This window comes from Triticum aestivum, chromosome 1B (assembly GCF_018294505.1).
Source record: "Triticum aestivum cultivar Chinese Spring chromosome 1B, IWGSC CS RefSeq v2.1, whole genome shotgun sequence".
NCBI lineage: Eukaryota > Viridiplantae > Streptophyta > Magnoliopsida > Poales > Poaceae > Triticum > Triticum aestivum.
In genome coordinates this window covers 36907199-36926813 of record NC_057795.1, presented here as the reverse complement: position 1 = coordinate 36926813, position 19615 = coordinate 36907199, and the positions used below count along the sequence as shown (strand labels likewise).

At 44.2% G+C, this 19615-nt stretch overlaps 1 pseudogene; it reads right to left on the bottom strand.

Moving 5' to 3' along the window:
- LOC123076524 (triacylglycerol lipase SDP1-like) overlaps positions 1 to 19615 on the bottom strand; it is a 29918-nt pseudogene that overhangs the window by 376 nt on the left and 9927 nt on the right.

Here is a 19615-nt window from a genome sequence, read left to right as displayed (position 1 = left end):
ATCTCAGGGGTGACGGGCCCCAACATGCGTGGAGCTGCGGCCGATCTAGATGTGACGGTGTTGGCTTCGACGACGACGGCGGTCGGCCCTGCCTCGGGCCATGGGCGGCGGCTGCGGCGGCTGGCCTGGATCGGGCGGCGGCGCGATGCGTTCTTCGGCGGCATGTCATCTGGCTTTAGATCGGCGGCGGCGTCAAGGGCCTGGTGGACTGCTTGGCGGCACCCATGGCAGATCTGTTCTGGCTGGTGTAGCCAGTGGTGGTGGTCATCTTCTTCGTCGGTGGTGGCCGGCCAGAAGCTTGGTGATCGGATCTCGAGATCCATCATCTAGTCCCGGCAGCGAGTTGGGGAGACATGGTTGCCGGTGAAAACCGAGGCGATGGCAGGCGATGGCGACGTTCTACGCCGTTACCTTGATGAAGGCATCGTCGTGTAACTACTGTCGACCCACTCGTGCTGCTCCGAGGGAAACCCTAGGATCTGGTGTTTCAGATCGGACGATGGCGGCACTGCGGTGTCGTTTCTCTCTTGGGAGCATCGTTTGTGGAGCAGCGCCGGAAGTCAGAGGCAGGAGGTGGAGCGGCTTCGTCTTGCACGGAGCTTCTGTGGAGATGTCAAGTCATGCCTGACCAACAGGTGCTACGCTTGGTCATGCCTGGTCGGCAGGTGCTACGCATGACAGATCTTCCAAGGACTTCAAGCTGTGTCGGCTGGTGGTACTTGGCAGCAAGGCGCTGAGGTATATCAATGGCGACCGCGACGTGCTCAGCTGTTTGCGCGCAGGGAGGAGGTGCCGTTGGGCGCCGTGATGGCGTCGACGATAACTAGACCGAGCAAGGTTGATGCATCAGTACAGTTCTGAAGATGGAGCGGTGGCAGTTGGCGGCGGCGGCCTCTGAGAGCACGCCGGACCAGTGTGTGCCCCAGACCATGCAAGTGGCTAGCTTGGGGTCTCAGGTCTTAGATGTTAGGCTTGGCTGCGATGTCTGTTTGGTATTAGGCCCAGGCTATCTGCGCGCCTTCATCAACTGGATAGGTGTAGCGACATTTGTTGCTTAGACGGCGGCTTTAGTCTTATTGTTGTATGACTTTGTAAGGTCTTGTGAGAATAATTAATGAAGTGGACATATGCATCGCCCAGATGCAGAGGCCGGGGTTCATCCTCCTTTTCTAAAAAAATAAAAAATTAGATCTTCTCTTCTGACAAAATTAAGTAGAATTCCATTGGTGGTCCTCTCAGGCTGCAAACAATCTCCTTCAGACACAGCAATGCTTGCGTTGCTAGTGTTGCATGACTCTGTTTCAGAAACCTTTCGAATTCGGACTCGATCTCGAGATTCTGGATAAAGTTGATGAACTGATCAGCTGATGAAGTCCTCGTCAGAGGCCCTCCACTCCTGGTCCATGAGTTCAAGTCAATGGTTTCTGATTCACTCTCACTTCCATCAAGTGAACTCTGACGAACATGACGAGATGTGCTTGGTGCACCATGAACTTGAATAGTGCCTTGGTGAGTGGATGAGATGGCGGCCGCGAAGTGATCTTCCGAGAGGGATCCTGATGAATTATCTCGACTGATGCAGCTCCATGATGGTACCCTCCTTGGTGTTTTGGTTCGAACATTGTCGGTATATCCCTGGGAAGAAGCTGCTGCCCTTGCAGTACTTCTTAGCCTTCATTTGTGGTTGAGGGCTGCTATGGGTTCATCCAATGCAAGTTCAATTGCACAGTTTGCTCTGATGGCAAAGAGCTTCTCCCATGTGCACCTGCGACCCTGGTTGGCAGCCATTTGGAGCTCTGGATATGTCGGGTTTTGTATAATCTTCAAGTACTGCATATTCGAAAGATGCAATATAAGGTGAGCATTTTGAATCCAAAGAACCAGCATTACCTATACAAGCTATGAAGATATTATTAACAAAGGTTCCTGAGCTACTGTTGCTAGCATAACCATGGTGACATCACCCTCCCAATCATGAACAAACAACTTTGCAAGCCCTCCCAGTGGGAGGCCAATTTCTATAACTTGGTTATATCGATACTTCACCTCCATCTCAGCAATTCGAGCGAGCTATACAAATTAGATCAGAATTAGACTTGGTAATGCAACAGGTAGGAAATGAAATTTGGAAGGATTGCAATGTGTAGTGTTCAGTGAAGAGGTGCAGATGTATTTGCTACAGAACATTGTTTGGATGTCCTCCCATCAAATAATAGCAACAACCTGTCCTACGATTAGCCCTTCAGTGCTATCAGATATTGCACATATATAGGAGGCAGTTAGGCATTATCAAGAGTAGGAGAACAATTCTAAATTACTTGCAAAAAGAGCTTCACTATGCATGCTAACATACACCAGAACCGAACTATGACCCTAATAATACGGTAAATGGCCCGAAACAAACATTTCCTGCAAAGCGGCCTCCATAGGCTCTGACAATCTCCTTCATTTCGAGGAGTGCAGAGATGTGAGGATTAGTTTAGCTGACAATGAAATGATTTACATTGAACAGCTCCTTCAGTTGCATCATTGGCAAATCCATCTCCAGACTTCCGTCCCTCCACCGGCGTTTGGATGCTCCAGGACCACGTTCTGGAGCGTTCTGCTCCGGTGCTCCCCCCCTGGGCCGAACGCGAGGTGGAAAAACACATCGACGGCCAGGATGAACCAAAAATTGTTCATAACGAGGGCACGATCGTCTTTGTTGCCCCCGCGTATAGCCGTCGAGGAGCCCTGGAAGGCCCGTACGGGCCCGGTTAGATCGTATGCTCGGCCGTATGCTCGTATTCGTATACGGCGGCGTTTCGTGCACGCCTGCAGCCGCCCGCGCGTGGGGCAGCACGTGTCACGAGGGGTTGCCAAAACTGTCCCATCATATAAATGTGGACGGCAACCACCTCCGTCCGCATCGCCCACCATTTACCCCCGCCGCATCGTCTCCCTATCTCCACTCCCCACTCCCCACGAGCCCTACTCCCTCTCCTCTCCAACCTCCTCGTCTCCCTCACCGCATCCTCTCCATCGCCATGGCGGACGCAGGAGGTGAGCGCCCGGATAGGGGCACAGATCTGGTGGAGTAGGCGCGGCAGGTCGCGGCGGACACCTTTGTGAGGGGACGTGCCGGCGTCCAGCGCGGTGCTCCCTCCGCTGCAGATCTGGAGAAGGCGGGGGCGGGATGCAGCGGCGCAGTCCAGCCAGATGCGCCGGCTCTGGCGATCTCCGGCGAGGCGCAGAAGGTGGAGGCGGGCTCTGGCGAGGCGCAGAAGGTGGAGGCGGGCTCCGGCGAGGCGCACGAGGTGGAGAAGGTGGATAAGCTGGAGGCCGGCTCTGGCGAGGAGAAGGCGGAGCAGAAGGTATGTGCTTATCACTTTAATGTGGTAGTTTTTAGATTGTAGGGTTTGTGGTCAGAAGGTTCTTTGGTTAGATTTTTTGGATGTGGGGTTTTCTCTGCATTAGGGTTTTTGTGTATTTGATTCGTGCAAGAATGGTGGACCTCATATGATTATTAGATTAGGTTAGAAGTAGCCGGATTGAGGGATGGGGATTTTTCAGATGCTTATGAGATTAGTAGTGGAATTTGTGCAATTCTGTAGGTGTTTGGCTTGAGGATTAGACGATGGATTAGTCAAATATATACTTCTCTATTGATGATTAATTAAATGGATGCTTAGTTCTAGGGATTATGCCTGTCATAATTGCAATTCTTAGATACTTCATTGATGCATGTTGTCATAGTTGCAGTTCTTTGATGCTTGATTGATGCCTGTCAGGCAGACGCTATGAGATGGGTTGTGCATGGCCTTGTGCTTTTGGAAATTGTCTACCTGAGGTGATTAGATGGTGCATTAGTTTGGTTGTAAATATAGTGAAGGATGTGCTCATGTAATTGGTGTTGTCATGTTAATCAAAAAGAGCTTCTCAATGGATGGATTTTGTTTGTGTTGGAATGGGGCTTCTGAAGGAGAGGGGAAGGGGCAGTCTATGCTTATTTAGTTTGGGTTAGCAGTGGAATTTTGCAATTGCTTCAGAGATATTTACAGCATTGAAAATCCTCTACAATGTCGTTGATTCAGAGATAAAAGCATCTTGGGGTTTTTTCAGATGCTTATTAGATTAGTCCTGGAATTTTTGCTTGTTAGATTTTAATTAGTATGAGGTTGAATACCTTATTTAAGGGGGAATTTAAAGTCAGATAGACCATACATGATTATTAGATCTGTAGTTCAATGCTGCAGACATATATGATTATTTGATTTGATCTATGATTCAATGATATCGGATGGAAACATATTTGATTTGGAATGCATTAATTATGATGTGGCAATGAATTGATTTAGATGATATAAGATACATCTATAGTATAATTTGTTGTTGTTTAGGTAAGTAATGAAATTTTAGTTGTTTGTTGAAGATGTATGCATTTATAGTTGAAGTTGTACCTAATTAACTACTGCATTATGTTAATATGTGTAGGAGCTTTGCTGTATTATCCCAAAAAATGCTTAGGTACATCTGAATTATTCTTTTGTATAGGTTTCCTGTAATTAGAAAGTTTTCCAGAATATGTATTTATATTAGCTATGTTGTCCAATATAGATTGGAGCTTTCCATCATTATGCAAAAAAATAATTTAGGTAGCTTTATTTGTTTATCTATAGGTTTCATATTAAAATATTTTGCATTGGAAAATATATTGACAATATTGGGCACTTGCAACATACCAATGTGGTTCACATTCACAATTTTGTTTGTAATGACATTATTTGAACTGCAATTCAATTCCTTGTAAATGACTTGCTTGGTTGACAATATAGCAGAAGGAGGCTCTTGTTGGCAACAAAAGGAAGTGGGACACATCTGGGTACGACCCTTATGACAGTGATGAGGATGAGCCGTACGAGGTAAGGCCTAGTTGAAATTTTATTTGTGCATTGAGTTAGTGTTAGATGTTTATAGTATTTGAATGCATAATGTATTAATGTCAGTCATTAATGTGTGCAGTATGAATCTGGAGATGATGTGGTCCAGGGGAACGCCAAGTCCTTTGAAGAGAAGGAGGAGTTGAAGATCAGGGCCCAAGGACCTGCTAAGTACTACAACTGGAGGTCTGACAAGTACCGGTGCCCCTACTGCAGCAGGCCCAAGCCCAGGTCTGGGTTGCTGGAGCATCTGATGGAGCATTGTCGGGCTACATCCATCAGCAGTCATGACTACAAGATCAGGGCTCAGCATTCTGCCCTCCACAAGGTCCTGAAACCCTAACTTGTAGTTGCCCTAGACCCTCGTTATCGTATGATGTAGGAAGGCCCAGTCCTTTGGTGAACTTTGTGTGGTGTTCTGATGGTGGAAACTTGTGGTGGTCATTTAGTATGAACTTTATCTAAGTGCAGTACTGTGATGTGCGGTCGAAACATATGTAATATGGTAGTGGTCTGCATCAGCAAGTGTGCTGTGTGGATGCTGCTATCTATGGCAGTAGTATATATTTCTATCTATATTTGTGTCCCTCAAATTTGCCATTATGGTTCCTTAGATGTATGATTTGCTTCAATTTAGCTGCTGCAATGATCAGACATGCCGCATCAGTGTTGCTTCACTGATCAGGCATGCTGCAAACACTTCCCATGCTACGGCCATGTGGAACATGCTGTTCCAATGGTGCAATAAATTCCCAGGCTGTGGCCATGTGCAACATGCTTTGCCCATAAGCAAAATTGACCAAATGTAAAACTTTGGGTTAAGTAAATTAATGTTTTTTAGTGAAGTAAGTGGAAATTGTTCGTCGACACATATGACATCTTTCCTTCATTTGAGTAAGCAAAAATAGCAAATACTCCACCATATGATAAAATATTCCAATAACTGAGCACATATTCCTTCATTTCATAAAATTCAAAAATTGTGACCCAAATGTTCTTGAAAAAATGTGATTTTTCCCACCACCTCCAAATCACACAAACTTTCTTGAACATGGTGACCCACATGTGCCAATCATGGCTATGAAAGAAAATTTGGAAAAAGAATGTTTTACAATGCCCCCCTGAGGTATAGACCAATGTTTTGTCCAGTCAGTCTAGAGGGCATTATAAATTAATAAAAAATTCAAAAAATATAAAACCTTTGGAAGCCACCTTTGTTTGTGCAATAGATCATGTGTGCAAAAGTTTAGGTCATTTGGAGGTGGTCGAAAAATTGACCGCATTCCGGAGGGGCCATTTGGTCTAACTTAAGCCAGTTTTTGAAAAAATGTGATTTTTCCCACCACCTCCAAATCACACAAACTTGCTTGAACATGGTGACCCACAGGTGCCAATCATGGCTATGAAAGAAAATTTGGAAAAAGAATGTTTTACAATGCCCCCCTGAGGTATAGACCGATGTTTTGACCAGTTAGTCTAGAGGGCATTATAAATTAATAAAAATTTCAAAAAAATATAAAACGTTTGGAACCCACCTTTTTTTGTGCAATAGATCATGTGTGCCAAAGTTGAGGTCATTTGGAGGTGGTCGAAAAAATGACCGCATTCCGGAGGGGCCATTTGGTCTAACTTAAGCCAGTTTTTGGAAAAATAATTTGTAACAATGCCCCTCGAGGTATAGACCGATGTTTTGACTAGTCAGTCTAGAAGGCATTATAAATTAATAAAAAATTCAAACAATTTCAAAATAATTTATTAGATGACTTGAAGGTCAAAACATTAACTTTTCATATATGCAAAAAAATGTGTATTGAACGCAAGTGAGCATGTTTATAATTTAGTATGTGATGCCAATCATGGCTATGAAAGAAAATTTGGAAAAAGAATTTTTTACAATGCCCCCCTGAGGTATAGACCGATGTTTTGACCAGTCAGTCTAGAAGGCATTATAAATTAATAAAAAATTCAAACAATTTCAAAAAAATTTATTAGATGACTTGAAGGTCAAAACATTAACCATGTATTACAAAAAAAATTGTGTATTGAATGCAAGTGAGCATGTGTATAATTTAGTGTGTGATTTGAAGATCAATACACATGGCAATATGCCAAAAAAAGTGCCCACCGACAAGAGCCGGAGAATTCATACTCCACGGCCTGCATACGACTAGGAACCCTGCTGTGCATGGGCCAGGATGCAGGCCCGTGGTGCAGAATATCTCTGCTACTAGTAGGCCCCACGGGGCAGAGGGTACGAGAGTTAGGCAATGTACTGCCTGCAATTGATAGGAGTTTGTGAGGGGAGTCGTAGCCGGGTATATAAACCGGTGCGGCGCTCTCTCGCTTGGCGAGGTGGGACTAAACTCCCACCACCCAACGGCTATGCGCTGCGATGTGCCGTGCGCGGCTCCGCCTTGGGCCCAATTCGGGTGGGCTGGCCCAGGGCAGCCTTACCCGCGCGCTGATATGTTTTCTATTTTCTTTGTTTCTTTTCTTTTTTATATTTCTAATATTTAAAATCAAATCTCTTTTTTCTATATTATTTGTAAAAGTGTTTACTAAAATTTAAAAAATAAGCCAAATTCTATTGTGTTTTATTTCATTTGTTCGTTCTCTTTTGTATATTGATAATATTTATGAAATATGAACTAAAATGGTGTGTTCTATTTTAATTATTAATTCTAATATTTCTTATCTTTATTATTTTTGAAATATTTTTAGTTTGTAAGATAAAATGTTTTGTTTTATTTCACTTCTTCACTCTAATATTTGTTCTCTTCTTTATATTCGAAATATTTCCAAAATGTAAGATAATATGTTATGTTCTATTGCACATCTTCATTATTTCAATTCTTCATTACAAATTATAAATTTTATTTTCTGTTTGATACTTGAAATATTATTAACCAAATGTAGTTGGGACAGTCACATGCATACCTCCACATGCACCATGTACTAGGAGCAGGTTTATCTTCTCGGTCTCACCAATTCAGACCAAACTGTATGCACACCCTAGGATGACCATGGCAAGCATGCAAGACGAGTATCGTTCATTTCCAAAACTCGATGCTTTTTCTAGGGTTTTTCCGGTGACAAAACCCTACAACACTGCCCCCACATGACGCAACGTGTGTTTTGTGTCTGAACTCGTGCACACCTTGCGTGGGGGGGGGGCAAATTGGCCATGCTCACATGCTCCCAAAAGTTGGGGTCATCTCATGCATGCTTCCACATGCACCATGTACAAGAAGGAACATTCGGGTCTGCCGGAGGTCAGGTCTGAAATTGGTTTTCGTTGACGGTCCCACCAAATGATCCCAAACTTCATGCATACCCTACGATGACCATGGCTTGCATGCGTGACAAGTATCGTTCATATGCGACACTCGATGCATTTTCTAGGGTTTTCTGGCGACAAAACCCTACAACACTGCCCCCACGTGACGCAACGTGCATTTTGTGTCCGAATTCGTGCACACCTTGCCTGGGGGACCACATTGGCCAAGCCCACATGCTCCCAAAAGTTGGGGTCATCTCATGCATGCTTCCACATGCACCATGTACAAGCAGGACCATTCGGGTCTGCCAGAGGTCAGGTCTGAAATTGGTTTTCGTTGACGGTCCCACCAAATGATCCCAAACTTCATGCATACCCTACGATGACCATGGCTTGCATGCGTGACAAGTATCGTTCATATGCGACACTCGATGCAATTTCTAGGGTTTTCTGGCGACAAAACCCTACAACACTGCCCTCACGTGACGCAACGTGCGTTTTGTGTCCGAATTCGTGCACACCTTGCCTGGGGGACCACATTGGCCAAGCCCACATGCTCCCAAAAGTTGGGGTCATCTCATGCATGCTTCCACATGCACCATGTACAAGCAGGACCATTCGGGTCTACCGGAGGGCAGGTCTGAAAGTGGTTTATGCGTAACCTTTTTTTCCTTCTTAAAGAGTGGCATTCTATGTCCAATATCTCGATCGAAGTACCTTTGATGCAAAAACTCTATAGGTTTGATACCCTATATCTATTCTTCTTTACGATCTCACGAAATGATCCCAAACTTAAGCTGTAACCTACGATGACCATGGCATGCATGCATGACAAGTATCCTTCATTTCCGACACTCGATGCATGTATAATATTGTAGAAATGATAGAGATACTATAAATATTGTTGAACATATACAAGTATACAATAACTAATACGTGTCACAAAGAGTTTTTTTAGGGATGAACCAATGATATTTATTTTGAGGGAAGAAACAATGCAGGTAGGTGGGCCGGCCCAGACCACAAATAAGTGTCGGATCCATATTATGGAGCCCACAACGATGCGCTTTCCATGCACGTCGATCACACGCACGTCGATCACAGGAGTAGTTGCCGTTCTGTTACACAATTCTGGGATCGTGCTAATCCATATGTTCCTAATCCCTACGATTGAGGAGCACGTTCGGCCTCGCTTCAACGGAGGAAAATATAGATCACGACATTGGCCACAGGGAAGTAATGACGACCTCGGCGTCGACCTCGTATATAATCTCCTCCTCCTCGCACATGTCGTCGAATAGATCTACTCCTGCCGGCGAGGCGTCGACAGCTCCGTCCGCCGCATCCCACACGCCACAAAAACCCCGAGAAGATCAAGGTCGTCCGCACGTGCAGGCCGACCTCGACGAACTATGTCGAGAACGCATCGCCGACTTCTTTAATCTTCGTCGACAGATCAAGTAAATTGTCCTCTTTCCCTCGCGCCTTCAAAGTAAGCTACTTCCTCCGTCTCGTTGCTTTGATGGACTTAGGTTTACCACATAATTTCAACTAGTATGAACTGGACTAGATGCGTTCTGACCAGATGGCATAGATGAAAGCATTCTTTGGTTCTTTCATAGCACGGTAGAATAAGATGTTGTTTCTCGAGAAGCATGACGCAATACATTTTTGTCACAAGATCCGATTATATTTTTGTCACACGATCCAATTATAATATTGTGCACATAGAACATTAAAGAGTTATTAACATTAGATGTTGATGAACCTCAAATAGGTACCATTGCTATAGACTCTAGTTTATTTACAGCTGAACAATTTGTCACCCTGTTAGTAAGACAACCAAACGAATAAGTAACAGTTTACCATATTAATTTTATTGATTATATAATTTATATGATACTCAAAGAACTTGATCAGATGCAAGTAAATTCAATTACCAATTGTAGTTATTTTTTTATTGCCTCATGTCAGCACACACTTGGCTGCATGTTGCAGTATACATGGTGATAGTTTTGTATTTCCATTAGTGTTATTTTTGCATTAGTGTTAGCTACTGCCAGAAAGTTTTATATTTTTGCATGCCTATTATTATTTTTGCTTTAGTGCTAGCTAACGTCACGAAGTTATATATTTACTTTCAACAGGATGGACGAGCTGAATGGAGAAATAGTATGCACAGTGGAGAAATGGTGCAAGCTTGTTGCAGATCTATCGAGCGGTCAACGCGCTAGAGTGGCTGATACATCATTGCGCAGCATGCTGCAGATACCATCTATTAAAATGCGTACCTTGCTGATTAGGTATATGATTGAGAATTTTCAGGCCAGCACGGGCAGATTCATTATACAAGAGCAGGTTGGGGAGGTGACTCTCGGTGCGGTCGACGTCGAGTGCATATTTAACCTCGAGAACCAAGGACTGTCCGCTCCGGACATTCTGACTGAAGAAGGCGAGGACATGAAGGAGCGGGTGCCGCCACAATTTCTTAGTAAGACATCAGAAAACATAGTGATAGATAATGTCATTGAGGACATAATTAAAAGTAAAGCCACCAACAACGATTTCCTTCGCAAAGTAGTGCTGGTCCTGTTAGGAATAATTATTGCTCCCATGTCCAGCAAGATTGTGCCAAAGCAGTACTACGCTTTGGTCTACGATGTGAAACGTATTTCAAAGATTAACTGGAATCCCTTCACCATGTGTGTTCTCCTTGATTGCCATCGCATAGTGAAGAAAGGCAAACACCTGCGCCAATGGCCGAAAGGCAATTTGGCTCTCGCAGGTACACATATCAGACATGTTGCATAATGTCAATTATCATATCATTGCAATTTTATGTGATGTATTTTACTAACTCTAAATCCTTATATTTTTTGTAGTACTTGTACTGGGAGAAGGTGCAACCGGTCCAAGGCGAATGCGCCTATAATCCCAACTTGTCCATACAACCTCTTATGAGGAACTGGACAGAAGGTGCAGCCACTAGGAGAGATAGGTTCGACTTTGATAATGGGCGCGGCCGTGGTAACGTAGGGGTAAGTCATTGTGTTTCGTCTTTCTTAAATGTTTTGTAACTTAATACTATTTATTTTTTATTCATCACATGTACTTCAATATCCCATGCAGATCGAAAATAATATCACCTAGGAGTATAGGGCTCAGGAGCCCGACATCCCAAATAATGCGCCTACCATGAAGCCAAAAACCAAGCCTGCAACTAGAAACACAAAGAAGTCGACGACAGCCGCATTGTCGGAAGATTTGATGGAGCTTGTAATGAAGCGGTGCATGGACTTCACACACACCGAGATGAGGCTAATCCCTGATATAGTTGCTGAGGTGTCACACCCAAACTTTATAGTTTAGAGTATGTTTGCTGTTTTAAACCATGCTACCATTACTAAGTTTATATTTCTATTGCAGAGGATGTTGGAGAAGTTGAACAAAGCAGGTGTCATGTACAAGCCGGCTGCTGGCGTGCCATCCGCGGAGAATGATCCGGATGAAGTGGATTCGTTCAAGAATGGTCCATATGAAAAGAAGGAATTCGTGTACAAGGAAGACATGGACAGTGATGGACACCCGATCATTGACATGACGCAGCCTGATATAGTGCTTCCCGACCATAAAACCGTACCTGAGGTACTATGTATTTATCTTTCGTCTATAATTTTCTCGTTTATTTTTTTTCGTCCAGAAATGTTCACACGATTTAGTTTTCGAAACAGAAAACCCCACCGAAGCTGAATGGACACAAGGAAGCTTCACCTTTTAGGCGTAATGATGTATGTGGGGCTACACCGGAAAACCCTTGGGTGGTTGGTACTTCTACTGTAGCACCTTCATCGGACATAGACATTTGTCCATCTTCTGTCAGCAAGTTCATGGCTAAGGCGAATGAAAAAAGGGTGCAACAATCGATAAGGATGACGAGGTTATGTCTGGTAATTGGAAGCGGACCGTTCCCAAGAAATTTGAATCCCCCTTCGCACTTGACAAGCCCGGCAGGCGTACCAGCCGTGGTCAGAGAGCCTCTGGTACTAGTACTGCTACTAGAGGTATCATAACTAACATTCTTAATTTTTTTATTTACTACCAATGCATATGATCACCATTGTTGACGTTCATATTATTTCATGCAGCTCTATTTTCAAACAATAATGTGCCGGCGGTTGTGGCACATGAGTTGACGCCAGAAATAATTGATGCTGCTGTTTCATTTGTCGAGTTAGCTGCTAGCACTGAGAAGAACAAGAACAAAAAAATTTACTACAGTGAAGGCTCTGGCATAACTCTGACTTCCGAAAGGATTCTACCGGTACTAGGCCATAGATGGCTTTCGGACGATGTAAGTACTACTTGTATGTCCTATTTTTAAAATGCTCAAAAATCTATGTCTCAACTCTCAACATGTAATGCGCTGATATTCTATGCAGGTTATTGATGCTTATATGGGACATTTGGAGCTGCGTGTTGGTCATGATCGTTATCTCTATCCAGTGTGGAGGTCCAAATTCCTTGTAGATCATGCTATCGCAAATGACGATCCATTGCCATCTTGCTGCAACATGGATAGTGCTCTGACCAAAGCTGGGGCAGTTAATAGAGTCACGAAAGAGTATACTGTGCGTGATAAGGTACGTAATGTTTGTGATTCATCACTACAGGATAGTTCATCAAGTATTTCTTTTGCTACGTAATGGATTTTTGCACTGTAGACATATATCGCGTTGAATATCGACAATAGCCACTGGATGACCGTGGTCATGCACATGATCAAGAAAGAATTCCAAGTTCTCGATTCGCTCTATCCTCTGGACCTGACTAAGAGGACTGTTAAAGCACTGGTAATGTAACCAACATTTGTACCAATGCTCTTACATATTGTTTATGATTGTTCTTTAACACTATCCTCTTTATAGCGAAGGGCTATAGCACATGATATGCGTCAGGCAAATCTTATTACACCAGGGAAATATCTGGACGTAGTAAGTGGCCTATCAAGGAGTATGATATACCCCAACAAGAGGATGGGTGAGTTAATAGGACATCATGCATAATCAAACAACAACACACATTTTTGTATTGCCCACCGCTAATGTCTGCATATGTACCAGGAACTCTTGTGGCCTTTTTTTCACAGAATGTCTAGAACATTGGGACGGGGACAAAATCACCCGCAAATTTACACAGGTATGCTGTTATTTCGTTTGTAGACTAGCTACTATGGTGGTGTAGCAACTTCGGTTCATGTAACCTTTATGTCATTTTCTGCAGGCCACCGTTGACGCAAGGAGAAGACGTTTCGTCGCAGAGTTGATTATGTCACCTTCAAACACGATGGAGTGTGTGAAGAACAAAATTCATGAAATCGCAAGCAAAAGGCGCGCCTGAAGAATCCATGCGGCATGCAAAGATTGAAGTTTTAGTGGTTTGGATTTAGTCCGGTCGAAGGTTTCGACGGCATGATTATCTTAGGGGTTCTATCATTTTATGTAATAAACAGGGCACATGCATGTGTATGTGTCTGTCAGACAATTTGCTTGTACAAGACAATTTGGTCATAAAATTCGCTCGGAGAAGACAATTTGGTCATACCAATAAAGTTTTGGCTTCACTTATCAATTGTTCTTGCTTAATATTTTTCTCCTTCTCCAATTTTTTATAATTGCATTTTTCACGGCTTCACTTATCAACTGTTCTTGCTTAATATTTTTCTCCTTCTCCAATTTTTTATAATATTCTATTTTTCTCTTCAACTGCTCTCGTAAGTTTCATATTAAAAATTTCACAATCTTAACTTTTTTTAAACTCTACCAAGCTTAGCATTCTGCCTTAGCTATCTGCATGTCATCATCTTGCATAATCTCCCAGTAATTCCCCCTCATCACATTATTATGAAAAGTAGTCATGGTAGATAAGTAAATATATCAAGCCAAAATGTAATATTACACTCATCAAAATTAGTCGTGTCAGCTCGTTGGCTCTATCGTGTGTTATCAGGCATCATGTTTTTCTAGTTTGTTTTATAAACCCGTCGTATTTTTATTATATGTATAATTAACTTTTTCTGTACTCACCATAATGCCAGGCACGGCCAATCTAACCACGTGAGGGGCCCACGGGCGGGGCTATCTTCCCGGCAGCGCTACACCAGCCCATTTTGCCAGGTTCACATCAATCTTTCCCCTTTTCTCGTTTCCCTTTCCAAATCCCTAGCCCTCCCTCTCTATTTGCGCCTCCAAATCTCAACGCCGAAAGCATGACAGCGGGCTGGGCATCGGACGGCGGCGGCAGCAGCGTGAAGAGCGGTGGCGACCGCAAGTTAGGTCGAACCCTGGGTCCTGCAAGCAGGTGGGCCGGATTTAGTGGCACAGGAGGCAGCGGCGGCGGATCTAGTGGAACAGGGGACGGGGGTTTCGTGGGCGGTGGCGGGCTGGGAGAACCCACGGCTAGGATTTCTTCAGTGCTACACTTTGGTGGCAAAAAGGTAAGTTCTTTACCATTGTTCTTTACATCCCAGCATTATCGCCCATAATTCATCACCTGTGGCCATGACAAGCTCCATCTATGTGGTCATCAGGAAACTCCTAGTGCCCGTGTCTGCATAGATGCAGACAATTTTGGCAGCGCACTTGGGGGATGTGTGTTGGAGGTTAGTGTACTGAGCATGATCTTCAAACTAGTACTGCTATTGCGGTCAAGCTGCAAAAATGTTCAGTGTTTAACGCTTGCAGCGACAAGTTCAGTTATAAAATGACTTGAATTGCTCATGATTTATTTAGGATGATATCACTTCTGAGTATGTTGAATGGGTTGATGGGTAGTGGGATAGCAAAGCAAAGTCAGTCATTAAGTATCTTGCCATGAAGAACAAGAAACTGGAGACTAAGATTACATAATATGAAGCTGAAAGAAAAGAGGGCAATGGTTAAGATGCACAAGGAGATATTGCTCTATAGGGATAGGATTTTAGGATTTGGAGGTCTTCTATATCTTGGCCTACTTGCCATTATGATTGCTGTCATAGTTATCAAGTAGATTGTTCATAAAGTTATTGACATCATTGTAATTGACATGATGAAATGATGCTGAATTATTTGCTATTCATTTTGTGGGCAAAGTGTAACAGAGATTGCATCATAAATAACATGGGGCCATAATGATTGGTAGACAGTGCACTTTTGGCATGTTCTATATTTGGCAGACAATGCACTTTTGGCATGTCCTGTATTTCACAGACAATGCACTTTTGGCATGTTCTATATTTGGTATGTGATGCACATGGGCACATCACCTAGCAACACTACTGATTTATGTAGCAGACTAGTACATTGTCTTGTTGCAACATAGGAGCAACATCTAGCAGCTTCCATGCAACACTGAAGCAAAGCAACAATACATGTTCAATATTCATATATTTAACCGAACTTGGCACTTAGGGTGAGCAGTAGATATTCAGTTCTTCAGCCACAAAGAACCCGATCAAACCGTACCGATTGCATTACTTATATGCTTACATATAAAAGCATACCTAACCAACATCAAACCCAAAATAATGTTAACTTATATGCTGAAACATATAACAACATACCTAACTTAAGATAACCAGCAGCTTCATCCTCCTTCAGCAATTGTGCCCATCTTCATCTTCTTCAGAAATTTGAGGCGGCGTGAGCGGCGCACCACACACGGAGAAGGCCTTCTTCTTGACCACCGCCGGTGCCACCTGATCCTGAGCCACCTCCTCTTCTTCCACCTTCACTATGTCAGGGTGCAGGGGAAGGAGCTCAACATCGATGGGCAATGTTTTGCCACCCTCGACGGCAACCGGCGCTACCATCTGCACGGCGTCCTCCTCGCCCTCCTCAGGGTCATCAGGGATGAGCAGTACCTCGTCCACGTCGTCCTCCACGACGTCAGAGCCCAACGGCAGGACTGGCTTCGGCACGTGGCGGACCTGGTTGTCCGGGCTCACGGGCGCAGGGATAGCGAGCTCGACGTCGATGCGCTCCGCCATCGACGCGACGCGTGCTGGATCTGGCCGCAGCGTCATGGTGGTGGAGCGGTACATCCACCACCTTGCACGCTGAACAGGGGAGTCGCTTAGCGTGGCCTCTCGCATTGCCCAGACGAGGAGGAGAGCTGGCGGGACGCCGCAGCCGTAGGGGAAGGCGCGCTTCTTCTCGGCGTCGGTGAGGACTTTGACGAGGCCACACGCGTGGTTGACCAACATCTCCATGCTGGGGAACCAGCTGCACACCTCCGCCAACTGGGCGCGCCACCCCTCGTCATCGCTGGCGAGCTTCATCATCGCTCTCTGCCAGCCGAGGCTTTTCTCCATGTAGGCGGCTGCAGCGGTCGCTGGCGGGGGTTTTCTCGATCTACTGTAGGTGGGGATAAGGGGAGTTCGAACCGACGCACGAGGTAGGTGGGTGAATGTGTGGTGGGGAGTGGTAAGTTAGGTGATTTAATGGCAGTTAGGACGTGGGGAGGGGAAATGTACAATATTCTTTCTAATTTATAGCTAAGTTATTTAGGTCGGATTTTGTTGTTTATTTAGAGATGTAAAAATTTGACACTCCCACTAAACAAAGTGTCGATCGAGTTGCTACAACTAGATGATTCCCCGCGCGTTGCTGCGGGAACCGTGTTAAAACCAATCCATAAATTAGTGCTTAAAACCAATGAAATTAAATGTAAGAGTTTTACATGTTAAAAATGATAAAACTTAAAAGAAGTGTGTGTGGCAAAATGATGCATAAAAGAGAAAAAAAATCCCCACAAATAAAAGACATGATTGATGAAGTGGCGTTGTTTGAGTTGATAGGTTAATGCAAAAAATGCATGCATGCATTGGGAAAATAAGACATGCATGACCAATGAGGTGGCATAATTTACATTAATGCAAAAAGTAACTTATGAGCACATGCATGATTCCTTGATGCCACACAATTTTGATCGGAAGGCTGTAAATAATTGAGGTGATGTGGAAGCACGCATGTGTAGTCAAATCTAGTAGTGGGGGCTAGCTATTTAGGTATAGAAGATATATATAGGATCCAAACACGATGTTAAACGTCGAACTAAAATTGATGCCATAATGTGAAAAGGATATACTGCCATGTTCACTCGATTTATCCGTAAAAAATTGAAGCAAGTGTTCTACACTTCTTCCTTCTCCACTGTTCTGCACATCATAGAAGACAAGATAAGTTAATGAATGATAATTTTTTCAATAATCCAGAATGCATACAAACACTTACTTCTGATTGAGTTTGCATTTCTTGCTACATTTAGTGTGCCCTAGCAATTTGCAAGCGCCGCACCGGGTTTTTAACTCATCAAAAGAGAGTGGTCTACCATTTTTCGAGACAGGGCGGTTCTCATCTACCTTTGTTGCACCTTTGCTGGACACTTTCATAGGATCTTTAACTGCGACCATGTTGCCTTCACCATCGTCTACATATTCAACCGCACACTTACTGAAGTCAGTTATATTGTTGCTCAAATTTTCCTGTAGCAGATCATACTCATGACTCTTAGCTATCACAGCCTTAAAACTATCTTGTAACTGATCCCACAAAGCTGGGTGTTTGCATGCCGCATGCATAGCTTCTGAAGCTAACACACTGACTTGGCTATATTTCATTCTTTCCTCTGCCCCAGTCCAACCATATCCCAACAGACCGCTTGTGCGCCTCGCGGGCAGTCCCAACCTTGCTTGTTTTGTGAACCGAACAAGAACTAAACACTTTGGTATTTCAGATATGTTCAAGTACTTCAGTACGTGGAATATGTGTTTGCAAGGTAGACCCTTTCGAATTATTCTTCTGCAGCTGCACCGTACAGGTTCTGCGGAATTTACTGCTGTACACTCCACCCAAAAACGGCTATTCCGGTTATTCTTCCAGGCCATGATGTACTGCTGTGATCCGTCTCCCAGCTTAATTTCTACAATCTCCATGCCATCAATTTTTCTAAGATCATCTTGCAACATATAGAAGTTTGCTGGAGTGAAGACGTGAGAAGCAGCTATCTCAAGTTCCCTCGAGCTAGTAACTGGCACCGGTAGCTCTGTGAGGTCGTGCAGTCATCTCGCGCCTCGTTTTCACGGATACGTACAACGGCGTTCTCGTAATGCAAAATCATATCCACCAGGGTCATTTCACCGTCTAGGTGGATGTGAAGGCATGAGTTTAGGCTTTCACTCCGCTGGTTGCTTTTCATGCCAAGCCAAAACCCCTCTGCCAGATAAGCCGCGGCCCACAGTCTCCTCTTCTTATACATCCGTCTCAACCATGTTACTATTTTTTCCGACTGCCATCTTTTGGTAAACGCGTGCCATCTCTCCTCAAACGTGGCCGTGGACGTGCTGTAGTACAGAAGGGTTCGAACCTCCTTCAAGGACTTGGGACTGAGGTGAATCTTCATATTTTTTTCTATATGCCACGTACATATACGGTGCCACACGTCTGGCAAGACTTCGCGAATTGCCTTGATCATCGCAGCGTCGGCATCTGTGATTACACTCTTCGGCATCTTTTGACACATGGACCTCAAAAAAGTCTGCAACAGCCACACGTATGTCTGTTCGGTCTCGTCCAAAACTATGGCACAACCAAAAACAGTGGTCTTCCGGTGACTGTTAAGACCAACAAAAGGTATGAATGGCATACCATAGCGGTTCATCTTGTACGTGCTGTCAAATACAAGCACGTCGCCAAAGTCCTCATAGTCATGACGAGACTGGGAGTCACACCAGAACATCCTATTCAAGTGTCCTTCATTATCTAGCATGTACTCGAAAAAGAAGCAAGGATCCCTCTGTTTCCTACTGGCCATGATGCCTATGGCTGTGGCAGCATCACCTTTTGAAAGCAGCTTCCTCTTCTCCCTGGCACAAAGGTTGTATATTTCACGCCTGGTAAAACCAACACCGCCATACGATACATGTTTGCTGATGAGGCAATCCATCATGTCGTGAATTCTAATCCCTGCAGCTCCCATGGACATTATCTCATGCTTCTGAAACTCTTTGATTTTTCTGTGGGACCAAAGAAAAGGTACCTCGTCTGGTCCTGCCAACATATGCTATGCTTGTCCTCAAAACTTGCAACATACCAAACCCCACGCTTTTGGTCAAGCTTGACAGTCAAGTGTGCTTCGCAAAAGCAGCGTGTCTCGGCTCTGAGCCAACGGCTGTGCCCTTCCTTGGTTAGTGTCGTGGAATTGTCACGTCAGATGTCCTTAGTGTGAGGACTTAGTCGCGAGGCCAACGCATCTATGTGGTAGCTTGAGAGGGGTTGAGCGGAATCGAGAGACGCGACAAAAGACAGGGATTTAGACAGCTTCGGGCCCCGGGAAACATCATCCGGTAAAAACCCTACATGCTGTTTGAGGCTAGGTCTCATTA